Consider the following 12,448-nt stretch of genomic DNA (forward strand, 5'->3'; position numbering starts at 1 on the left):
GTAAGCCTGTAAACCGATGGTTAGGGATTCTGCGCGTCTCAGTTCAGTCTTTGGCAGCTATAGAAGAAAAAAAGCTAAGAGGCCCATTTGGGGCTCAAACTTACAACCCTGTTCTCAGTAGATAGAGCTTTGTGTTCTACCTCCTTGCAGGCCCTGAGCTCTAGAAGTCATGATGCTGCTGACCTTCCCGTGTTGGTTCATGGTTATGTGGTGGCTCTTTAGTTAACATATTAAAAGTATCAAGGCACAAAAATAACCTGTGGCCAGACACATTTAAGCTGGAAAAAAAATTGTTGGGGGCTGCAGCCTCAACCTTTCCAGAGGCTCCAGTGGCTATTCCCATGATACAACTTAACATAGAAATATATGGGTAGGGTGTATCTCCCATTTCTGTGCCAAGACATCAAAGCCATGCACTGTGCTAGTGTTCTGGATGCCTCTTCTCCTCTGTCAGTCAGTCCAGCTCCCCTGCTTTCAGGATGTCCAAAGCCATCTGAGAAAGTTATCCTTAGGATTTTCCATAAAGAAGAGGAAAGGGGTTTAAAAAAAAAAAAAAAAAAAACCAACCCGAAGGATCCTAAACGTTTCACTGTGTTTCACTGTGTGCCAGGAGAAATACCGTCTGTCTCCTGCCCAGACCTCAGAGCCCGGGCCTCCTTCCTACAGGGCGGTGCCCAGCTATTCCTGGAAACCCCCTCCTTTCAACTAACCCCCTCCCCAAGGTGTCTCCTTCCAGAGCACGACCTAGGAAAAGGATCATAGTGTCAAACTTGATGTCTCTATCCCCTTTCGGTCCCTAACCGGGCCTGCAGCAGTCCTCAGCCTGTCCACTCCCCTGATGCCCTCACGCTGGCTTCTCCTCCACGGAGCAGGGCCTGAGCTGTGGCCTCTCCCTCCAGCCTGGCCCTGTGCCCCACTAGGTGACTGGGAGAGGATCTGATATACTAATTTGTGTTAATGTGATAATGGGCGCTAATGGGGTCACGTGCTAACCACAGGCCAATTTCTAGCCCAGCCTTACAGCCTCAGCCCCCAAGTCCAGGCTGTAGGAATGGGAATTTCAGGCTGACTAATCTCCACAGCCCGCTGGAGGGGGCGGGGGAGTGGGAGGAACCGAAGCCCCAGGACATCCCAGAGTGCTGGTGCCTCGGTTTCAGTTTCATCCTTGGCTGACACTTTCCTCCGACGAGTGGAATTGCTTTGGTTTTCCTCCAGTCCCTCTTCCCTCCCCAGCTGCCCCCCTTTTGGATCACTAGCTTCCCTCGGCCAGCCCTTCACTTCGGAGGGGAGAGATGGGAAGATAATTTGGCAGTGATGAGGAAAAAAATGTACACGTAGACACCCTCAGACACACAGGCTCACATACCATGCTGCCTTGCAGACACACACACACACACACGCCCACAAACACACACACACACACACACACACACACACACGAGGGGACTTGCCACTCACACCCAAGAATCAAGCTCACACACATGCATGTGTGCACGCACGCGCGCGCGCGCACACACACACACACACACACACCACCTTCCTGCCATGATTGCGCCCTCACTCACATCTGAGAGACCCACATGGACACCCACATAGGCAGACAAGACCCTATGGAGACCCATCCCACACGAAGACCCACACACACACACACACTCTCTCACATACAAGCCAGCAGCAGCAGCCGAGTTGGATGGCTTCCTCAAAAGAGGGCTGGAAAGTTTGTTTGCTGCCAATGAAGGGGCCTAGACATTCCGTGAAATGACTCATACTGCACCTTTATAGACATTAAATGTATTTTTTTCTGGATGAGACAACAACAACAACCCTCGACCCCGACCCCCGTTGGGACGGCAGGGTGGGGAAGCTGCGTGGCTGCGGTCCTACTGGGTCTCTGTCTGGTGCCTGTCTCTCTGGCTTGTCCTCGCCTCCCTGTGGGATAGGGCAATCCCCAAAAAGCAGAATCCTCTACCCCCTGATACAAACCTCAGCCCAGAACCGCCCCTTGGCAGGATGTGAAGTAGGGGGAATTCAGGCCCTCCAGGCCCCCTCACACCCTCTCCCCACTCCTCTACTTCATCCCCAGACCCGAGGATCTGGAGTCCGGCCTGGTGTCCCCACTCTGGTGTCTCAGAGATCGGGAGCCCTTCCCGATCTCTCCTTCCATCCAAGCACCCCATCCCCACCTCTCCTGGGTCTGTCTGTACTGCCACCTCTGAGCACAACTCCAGGGGTCGCTATTCACCATGTATATAACATGTAGCACCACATGTGATGTGACTGGTGTCTCACCCACTCCCCTGAGCCTCCTCTCCATCTGAGAAGGGAACACCCAGCTTATAGCTGCCTGTTCCCTGTCGCCAGCACACTCAAGGGGCCACAGAAATCATGTGGTGCCCTCCTCCAGGAAAGCCTTTATTTGTTGGCATCCCTCCGCGCCTCCATCCCGGTCTCTGCCCCCCCAGCAGCAGTCCGCTGGGCCAAGGTCCCACGTTTTTCCTTGCAGGCCGTGAAGGGAGGCGCCTTTGAAGTGTCATTTGGAATCTCCACAAGGGCTACAGAGCGCAGGGAGGCTGCCAGCCACACGAGGTGGGGGTTACCCTAGCAGATGGCAGAGGTTGAGGAGATAACCCCGACTCCACTGGACAGTGCCCCCAAAACTTCGGATGCTGCACTGCCTCTGATAGATGCCCCAGAGTAAGTGCCTGTCCTTGGCCCTGGTCCTGGGGACTTTTCCAAGCTGATCCCTGGCTCCAGGATAGGGGCTAGAGACCAGTAGACTCCAGGGGACTTGCCCTCATTTGCTGAGCACTGCTTGAAGCCACTTCTTCCTCATTTTTGGCAAATGAATCAAATGACTGGGTCCTCCTCCCCCACCCCACCTCAAAAATCTCCCACCATCCCAAGAGGGCTGGCCTGAAGGGCAGTGAATCTGTTTCCTCAACACTTGGCCCACTCCCAGCAGTGCATGCGGTGGGAACAGCTCCTCCCAGCAGTCACCAAAGCCAGGATGGACATAGGGAGCACTGACTCAAGGACCGCAGCACCTGCTAGGTAACGTTGTCATCTCACTCCAGGCAGACTCCTGAACTGCCATCCAGGCTTCCAAAAAGTGAAACCCGGTGGACCTCTGAAGTTTTGCAGGGGATCTTATGGTGGTGGAGCCTGTCCCAGCCAAGGCCTGGAAGGGAAATGTGTAACTCTCCATTTTAATGAGAGCAGCGTTGTGGGGGTAGGGGGGTAGGGGGTGGAACTAAGTGACTTCCCAAGAGCCTCAGCCAAAGAAGGTGGCTGACCAGATCAAAGTCACGATCTGGGAAGTTGCTCCCAACTACACCTTCCCATCTGCATGCCTGTGCTTTGGCCTGGGCACACCGGCTCCCACCCTCGTCAGTTCCCAAGATGGACCTGAGCAAGAGAAGACCATCTAGGGAAGGAACACTTGGGTATGACCTATCTCACGGAATTCTTATCTTTCACAGTTATCCAACCATCTTTAAAAAAATTTCTTTTTATTTATTTGTCAGAGAGAGAGAGAGAGAGAGCGAGCATAAGCAGGGAGAGTGGCAGAGGGAGAAACAGGCTCCCCGCTGAGAGCCAGATGTGGGACTGGATCCCAGGAACACGGAATCATGACCTGAGCCAAAGGCAGAAGCTTAACCAACTGAGCCATCCAGGAGCCTGCGACGCAACAACCTTTTTAGAAGAAACACTTTTTATGATGCTCAGTCACCACCTGGGATGTAGAGATTTCTATTTGCCATTTGGAGCTTTCTAGGGCCTTGTCATGTAAGCCCAGTAGAGGCAAATCCAGAGTTACTGAACGTTTCAACAAAGGAAGGGTTGCTGTTTGGACGGAAAGGATTACAAGGGGCTTCTCAGCTTCACAGGTGGGAGGATTTCTTTTAAACTATAACTTCTCTCTGGGCTTTTGAATATGGTTCTCATTCTGAAAGTCTGATTGATGGGTGACTTTTCTAGCTTGTCTCTGTAGTGGAAAGTCAAGGCCATGGCTACAGAATCTCTGGCACTGTGGTGTTTTGTTCTAGCCACAGGTTCGAATAGAATTTGCTGAGGCCAAGGGGCTAAGGGAAGGGGGGAAGCCACCAGCTACCTTGTCTCTAAAGAACCTGGGGTGATTTGCAGAGGAACATAGGCACTGCTTGAAAGAGGGGACAAAGAAGGGCTGAGAAAGCTGCCAAGGTGGAAAGGCAGGTTGAACCCAGGAGTGGCGAGCGAGCTGGTCCTGCACAGGCTATGGGGCAGCCAGGAAGCCCTCTGCTCTTGGAAGGACCCAGGTTCTGAGGCTTGAGAGGACTGAATAGGAGTTGGGGCAGGGACAGGCTGGAAGGAGAGAGGCTGAGAGTGCACACTGGATGGGGCAGCGGAGCCTGGGCATTCATGGGCAACTCGAGAAGGGGAATTCCTGCCAAGTCAGGAACTGAGCCATTGGCAGAGACAGCGTGGCTGTCGTCAGGAGTAGTGATCTCAGTCGGCGGGCCCCACCTGGCTGGGGCTCACCCAATGGGCAAATGGAAGAGCGGGGAGCCTGGTGGAGAAGGGCTGGCAGGCTGGGGAGCAGCAAGGTCATCGGGAAGGGCAGCCTGGCTGACCTGGAGCCATGGAGCCGGGACGTCACTGCTGTGGCCCACGGCTCCCCAGCTCGAGGTCAGCACAAGACTTTCATCAAGGTGGGGTGGGGTTTGCTTTGGCCACAATTCCCAGACCCTGGGGCCGTGGTTAGTTTTCAGTGTCTGGGGAAGGTGGGAACTTACGGGATTCCCACAGGTGGACTCCAGGTCATTGGCAGGTACTTGGGCGGACACCGGTTACCTGTTAGCTCGTTGGCGTGGTGCCCTCTCCCCCTGCCCTTCCCAAGAAGAAGACCTTTCCTCTGGCTTTTCTGTGCCTTGAGGCTTCAGCTCTGGTTTAAGCCACACTCTTAGGAGGTATCCACCATTAACCCTCAGCAGCTTCTGGCCTGGCCTTCTCAGACATTCTTCTGAGAGCTGGGGTTGAGAAAAGTTGAAACATGGATGAAGATGCTGCTGAAGGTAGCTAACATTGATTGAGGGCTTATTAGGCACCAGGCACCACTGCTGTAGACACAGGTTATCTCATTAAATTGTCATCACAGCCTTTCTTTTCACTTTTTAAAAAAGATTTTATTTATTTATTTGACACACAGAGAAAGATCACAAGTAGGCAGAGAGGCAGGCAAAGAGAGAGGGGGAAGCAGGCTCCCTGCTGAGCAAAAAGCCCGATGTGGGACTCGATCCCAGGACCCTGAGATCATGACCTGAGTCAAAGACAGAGGCTTAACCACTGAGCCACCCAGGTGTCCTCTTTTCACTTTTTAAAAAAGCTTTATTTATTTATTTGAGTAAAAGAGAGTGAGAGAGAGAAAGCACGAGGGGGAGGGTCAGAGGAAGAAGCAGACTCCCCAATGATCAGGGTTCCCAATGTAGGACTCCATCCTGGGACTCCAAGATCATGACCTGAGCGGAAGGCAGATGCTCAATGGACTGAGCCACCCTGGTGCCCCAGCAGCCCTTCCTTCCTTCCTTCCTTCCTTCCTCCCTCTTTCTTTCTTTAGTTCTTTCTTTCTTTCTTTCTTTCTTTCTTTCTTTCTTTCTTCTGGAGAGGGATGGGGAGAAGGGGCAGAGAGAGAATCTTAAACAGGCTCCATGCTCAGTGCTGAGCGGAGCTGGACACAGGGCTCAATCTCACGACCCTGAGATCAGGGCCTGAACCAAAATCAAGAGTCGCATGCTTAACTAACTGAATCACCCAGGCACCCAATCATCATAGCTATTCGATGTAGGTTCTTATTATCCCCAACTTATAAATAAGGGAAGTGAAGCTCAGAGAGTTTAAGTGACTTGCCCAAAGACACACAGCTGGTAAATGGTGCAGCTGGAATAGGAAACCGGGTCTGTCTGATGTTAGGGACCACTGAACTCTTCGCAAAATGGAAAAATATGTGTGTTTGTATCTATTAGTGAGTCTCAAGGTCAAGATAAAGGGAGCTTAGGGATGGCTGGGACCTACCACGATTTCGAGAGGGGAGCCTCATGGACAAGAGACCAGCAGAGAATGGTGAGGCTCCAGGATCAGGAATCCCCTGGTGAAAGCATGGCCACTTAGAAAAGAAAAAAATAGAAATCTGCTCTTGGTGCTTATTTCAGGGACTTGCTATAGGTAGGCAAGATAATCTCAAGGGCCAGTGCCAGTCCAGCCCCTAGGTTTTTCCCCAGAAAACTATAATCTGCAGCTGCCTTCGCTGCCATCATCCACCACCTTTCCTGTCCCCTAGTCCTATGCCAGAGACCATCCTTTCCCAAGACTGGGGAAGCAGGCAGATGCTGGTGGTTGAGCAGGTCCTTGAACTTCAGACCCTTTGGCCATCCTGCCCTTCAGAGGGCTTTCCTCCTTTGGGGCCCCTTCAGCTTTCCCGCTTTCTGCTAAGGAGCTGCCAGGGCTGAGGCTTGGATGGGCCCTTCCTCCAGACTATGTAGAACCATAAGAAGTGACTATTTCCAGCCATCTCCGTCAGAGCCTCCTAGCTGTGGGACCAGGTGGAGTGTGGGGGCTTGTATAGATGCCCAGGCAGGTCAGAGGAGAGGGTAAGGGGGAGATAGCATGGGAGACTGGGGTTCAGGGCTTTAGAGTGAAGAGGTGCATGAACTTTTCCCCAGTACCCCAACTCTGGCTGCCTCTGCACTTTCTGTGGCAGTCGGGCTCCCCCCAAACCCAGCCCTTCCCTTGATTCATTTAGGTCTGGTCTCCCCCACCGGGAGCCCTAGGCTCTACTTCCCTCAGAAGTCCCCCAAACTCTCCAGTCACTCCCAAGTATACGATTTGGCCCAGGATTCCGCAGTGTTTGGCATCTAGCTCCTGAACTGCATCCTCTGGGCATCTCCTGGCCTCACGCCTCCTGCTCCTGCTCGGCCAGCCCTCGCCCTCCCGTCAGGTCCGAACACAGCAGGCGCTCAATAATCTGGAGTGCAATGGTGTGGGCCAAAGGCGTCAAGCCCCCCGGCTTGTGTGCAGGCCGAGGGGGCTGGACATAGCCATCCAGGGTCCCCGGGGAGTAGATTTCTCTCCCAGGCCTTGTGTGGGGGCTTCCCTCCGGGAAGGGCCCCGGACAGGGAGCCGAGAGCCCGGGACCCGCCGCGTGCTAGCAGACTGAGGGGCGCGGACCAAGAAAGGGGTGCGCGACGCGGGCTCTTCAGGGGCCCTGCTCTTGCCGTCCCCGGGGGCGAGCGAGCCGTGAGGGGAAGGAGAGGCCGCACGGGCCCCTGGCACGGCTCCCCCTGCCGTGCTGGCGACCGCGGCGGGCCAGGGGTGGAGGGGCGCTGTTTCCACCAAGACGCCTCGTCCCTCCCTCGCTCCCTCACCCACCCCGCCCGCCCGCGGTCCCTCCCGTCGGTCCCTCCCTCCGGCTCTTCCCTCCCTCCCGCCCAGCCTCCTTCGCGCCCGCCCCAGCCGCCGCCTGCGGGGACGTGTGTGTCTCTAGTGCAATTTCCCCTTTCGCTCGGGTGTCTCAGTGCAGGTCTCCGCCGGCTCGCGCCCCCTCCCCGGGCGCCCCCCGCCGCCCCTTCCCTCGGCGTGGCCCTCCCTGGCGGCCACCCAGCTCCCCCCGCACTCCACCCCGCCCCCCGGAGTCGTTTTATCAGGGGCGCCGCCGTCTCACCTGGTATTTGCATCTCGCCCTCCAACTTGCCATTGGCGGCGCGACGTGTGGGAGAGCCCTGCGCCTCGCCCGCCCGGACCAGCCTGCCCCGGCGCCGAGGTGAGTCACGGGCGCGGGGCCGCGGGGGCAGGCGGGCAGGGAGGAAAGAGGGAGGGAAGGAGGAAGGGGGACGGTGGCCCCGGCGGCCGCGGGGACCGACCGGGCGCCGCGCTCAACTTCCACTTCTCCTTTCGCCGGCGCCGAGTTCCCGGCGCCACTGGCCCAGCCCGGCTTCCGAGGGGAGAAGGCGGGCTGAGGGAGGGCGGGAGGCAGCTGGGACCCTCGCCTGGGCCCCCGGAGCGGGGAGGGGACCGCAGCGACCGACCCCAGCCCGGCGACCGAGCCCATTCGGCCTGAGGTACGTCGATGGCGCCGCTTCTTCGAGCCTTCGGGGACCTCGAAAAGTTTGCCTCAGGGCGGGATCGGGGACGCCCGGGCCCCGGCGTGTCGGGGTCGGGGGCCCAGGGAATGGTGGGAGAGCCGCGGCGTGTTGAGTCCCGCCCTTGCCTCGCCCCAGCGCGTGTGTGGGGGGGAACTCGGGCTTCTGAGCCGGGGTGAGAAACGGAATCGAATTCCCGAGCCGGGGTGGGAGGCCGGTTTTCCCGCGTCCCGGGCGCGAGGGTTCCGTGACAGGACACATCGTGACAGAAGGGCCCCCCGAAAGCTCGGCGCTCGAGGGCGGGAGGTCAGACCGTGCGGTGGCGGGGCTGCCAGATTGATTGGGCGGCCCCTAGCGCCTCTGGGGGGCCAGGCGCCTTAGTGTAAAGCACACACTCACTGGTGTAAAACACGCGCGCGCGCGCGCACACACACGCGCACACGCACACACGCGCGCGCGCACACACACAGACACACACACACACACCTATGACTTGGATAATCGGGTCGCCAAAATAGAGACTTCTTGGCAGGGGCCAGAGTTTCCGTGTGAGCAAGACGCCAGCCTTCCCGCTCCCGCGTTCCCGCTCTCCCGCTCTCCCGGTGTCTCCCGCCTCTCCGTTCCCTCCGCTGCTGCCGGCGAGGGGATTGAGCCGCCTCACAGCGCGGGGTGCCATGCCGGCAGCGCCTTGTTTTGGGGAACTGCTGAGGCGGTGTCCGCTGTATGAATGTCTGGTGCCTCCACCGCACCCTCTGTTGCCCTTCCCTCAGGACTGTGTGGAGGGACAAGGCCTTCCTGACCAGAGTCACCTCCTAACCCCTTGGTACCTCGGTTCAGCCAGGTTCTCCCTGGCGGCCCCCCCCCCCCGACCCCGCCATGGGATTTGATGGCAGTTTGATTCCTGCCCCTCATCCCTCTGCCCGGAGATAGAGGCCTGTCTGGTCCTGCAGCTTCTTCTGGTTAATGTTTGACAGTTCATTGTGGCTAATCATTTTAATTAGCTCTTAAAGTGGGGAGGAACAGTTAACCTTGGACTTCTCGATTTTGGCCTGGTGGGGCCTCAAATGGGAGGAGTGCTAGGGAGGTGGGGAGGTAGGAGCGGAAGTGAGGTCACCACCCCAGGGCCCCGAGCCACCACTGCTTGGCCCCAACAGCTGGTGGGCACGCCCATCAGGGACTCACCCCCTGCAAGCTGACCCCTGGCCCGAGTGCCAGGTTGGAGAGGGGTGAAGGGAAGAGATCTAGCTCTCCCCTTGGGGGAGACAGGACACTTGGGCACTGAAAGTGCCTAGGGAACGTGTATGCCTGGTAAGAATGCAAATCCCTCTTCGCAGTTACACAGGGCTTTACCGGTTAGAAAGCACTTTCTCAACAACCATTGGTTGGGTAGACCCAGAGCAGAAACAGCCTAGCGGGTGAGCTGTCCTGAGTTAAATGAAATACTTAACTATCTTGGAGGACTTGTTATCCTTGCCGGTGTGGGGAAGGGGCTGCCTTACGTGTGTGTGTGTGTGTATCTGGGGCTGTTCAAAGCCTGAGATGTTTGGGGGGGTTGAGCAGGCTCCACCTGGCCACCCTCGCCCAGCCTCTAGCTGTGAGCCGAAGGAGTGGCTTGTTTGCAACTATGTCTGGCATTCCTCCCACCGCTGCACTGTTTGCTCGATGGTTGCTCAGGAACTGGCGCCCACCCCTGGACGAGCTGGGGGCCTGAAATCCACTCTCCCCCTGCCTAGTGCTAAGTGGTGGCACAGTGGCTTCTGTCTTCTCTGTCCTGTGTTGGGATCTAAAAATGAGGGTGCTGTGGTCTTTCTTTCATAGGCCTGATTGATACATTATCCCAAATGCCCCTAGCCTGCAAAATTCAGCGCTTTCGTCCCTGAAGAGGCCCAGCCAGGTGCAGGCTGAGGGGATTGCTTTCCCAGGGAAATCCCTGCTCCTAAGCTTGGCCTTGGGCCTCCCCACCCCCCCCAACCCCACCCCCAACTTTCTCATTTTACCTTCCATCCCTAGAGCCAGACTGTCTTGAGTCTAAAACCCAGCTTTGCTATTTACTTAGCTATGTGATTCTAGTCAGTTGTATGCCTCAGTTGCCCCATTTGTCAAGTGAGCCCTGCCTCATAAGGTTGCTCTGAAGATGAAATCCTTCAGTACACATAAGCTGTTTATTAGAACAGTATATGGCACACAGTGAGCACCAACTAGCGTGATGGTATTATCTGATACAGTGCCTAAAGCTCATTCCACTCAACAAACATTTGCCAAGAGCCAGTCCCCATAGCAGGCATCCCTGAAGTGGCAGTGAGAAAACATGGAGGTGAAGAAGATGTCACATGCCTTCCAGGACTGTGTATAGCTTAGCTTCTGTTGTAGGCCAGAGTTGGGGTGAAGGGTGTGGGAGGGAGACAGGGAGAGCATCTAGGTCATATGTATAAATAACCATAATTCGAAGTCAGGCTGGAATACTTGAGCTAGTGTGGGGAGCTGGGCATCCTAGACGTGGTGGCTTCTCCTTGTCTGGGGACCCTGGCTGGGTTCCAGTCTGAATGCACCGTCTGAACGGCTTTGGGAATTGGATGAATGACCGGGAAAGGGAGACCTGCTTCCTTGGTGGGCTGTAGGTGTCGTGATTTGTTGGGTGCCGGGGCAGGATAGCATTACTTAGTGCCACCCCCAAATGCCCCTCTAGGCTTCTGGCACAGCCCCACCACCTCCTGGAGGTCCCCTGCGGAGCTGGGAAGGGCTTTGGGCAGCCTTCTCTTCTCAAGCTTGGGTCTGACCCCAACCTGGGCTTGGTTATCTCTCCAGGATTTCTAAGCTGCAAAGAGGTTTCTGGCTTCACTGCCAATTTATTCCCTTTGAGGTTCTCAGACTGAAAACTAGTTCTGCAGGGGAGAAAGGAAACTCATCCAAGGTACCCAGAATCCCATGGGCACTTTCCTAGAGGTCAAGGGCTTTTCTCATCAACACCAACCTGCCTGCAAATCTCTGGCCGCTGAGCCTCACATGGCCAGTAATAGTGGCCGCGTCAGTAATGCCCTCTAGCTCCGGCCCCAGTGCTGGTTGCCAAGGAACTGCTGGTCGGGGTGCTCGAGAGGGTTCTGACCTCACAGGGGCTGCTGAGTTTCAATTCAACAGCCATTTATTAACACCTACTGTGTGCCCAACCTGTGCTAGGCACTGTGGAGGAGACAAATGAAGGAGGTGGTGAGGGAAAGATGACTAAGACACTGAAACAATCAGAGGCGAGGACAGGCAGCCAGGTCAGTGGCTGGTCAGGTGCTAATTGTGCTCCTCGGAGTAGGGGCCAGAGGCAGCCAGAGCTCTGAGGTCGGCCGCTGGAGGAGGGAGGGAAGGCTTTGTGAGGCTCGAGCTAGACCTTGAAGGGGAGGGGGGGCGGCGCGGGGGAGATTTGGCTGGGCAGAAAAGGGAGAAAAGATGCCTTTCTCTGTCTTCCCTGTCCACAGACTGACCTTCGAAGCCTGGATAATTGTTTGGCAAATGCATGGCACATAAAAGAACAGGTCAGCCAGTGTGGGTGGCTCAGCGCAAACCCCCGATCTCCACTCCAGGAGATAGAAAGTGGCTGGCCCAGACCCGGAGCCCAGGGAGCCCTGCGTGTATGGATAAGACACAAAGGGTAGACAGGCTTCTTTGCCACCCAAGCTGAGGGGATTTCATTTTGAGTCCACCCCCCACCACCGCACAGGCCCTGGAGGAGGTGGGTGGAGAGAGGGGAAGAGAGGTAGAGGACATCAAAGGGACAGGAAAACTGATGCACCAGTGGTGTTCAGAGCAGGCATGGGCTGGTTGGGTCCCACCTTTCCCCAGGATTCTGAGATTTCTCTGAGAGCCGGGAGGGTCAGGTGGAGGACGGAGATTTTCCTTTCTTCAGCCAGTTGGGAACCCAAGAGTCTAGAGAGTCCCATATGTTTCTGCCCAGACCACCCGGGCAAGGGCAAGGACTAGCCATATATTTGCTCTGCTACTTCTGTGTCTCCCATGGCTGAGTGGAGAGGGGAACTTGGCTCTTGTTGCATTTCACTGGAGAAAAAGACCGGGACACACCATATCCTCCCCTCCCCCGCATCATTTTCCCTCTCTCACTGCCCTCTTTCCCTGCCCCCTCCCCAGCACGTTGCAACACTACAGGGACACACCAGGAGTGCCCTGACTTCTTGGCTGGGAAATCATGTCCTAAGGTGAGTTTTTTGGCAGAGACCCCAGCCTTCTATAGGAGGAGAAGGAGGCTCAGAGAAAGGTGTTTCATGCAGGAGGGTCTGCAAGGGAAAGTGCTGGAACATTTCTTAAACCAACAAGAAAAAGGTTAAGCAGCTTGC

The 12,448-nt window shown here is 56.2% G+C and overlaps 1 protein-coding gene across 2 annotated transcripts in view; it reads left to right on the forward strand.

Annotated features, from left to right (window-relative positions):
- The first annotated feature begins 7,534 nt into the window (after positions 1 to 7,534).
- The window catches only part of ELF4 (E74 like ETS transcription factor 4), a 39,280-nt gene continuing 34,366 nt past the window's right edge, over positions 7,535 to 12,448 (forward strand). The window contains exon 1 of one of the 2 annotated variants that reach the window (XM_044234301.1): positions 7,535 to 7,792. The gene's annotated coding sequence lies outside the window, so the exon portion shown is untranslated. Of the gene's footprint in view, positions 7,793 to 8,031; positions 8,091 to 12,448 lie in introns of those variants that run through there. The other variant, XM_044234303.1, reaches the window with a different exon arrangement.

The sequence above is a fragment of the Neovison vison genome, chromosome X (assembly GCF_020171115.1).
Source record: "Neovison vison isolate M4711 chromosome X, ASM_NN_V1, whole genome shotgun sequence".
In the NCBI taxonomy this organism is placed as follows: Eukaryota; Metazoa; Chordata; class Mammalia; order Carnivora; family Mustelidae; genus Neogale; species Neogale vison.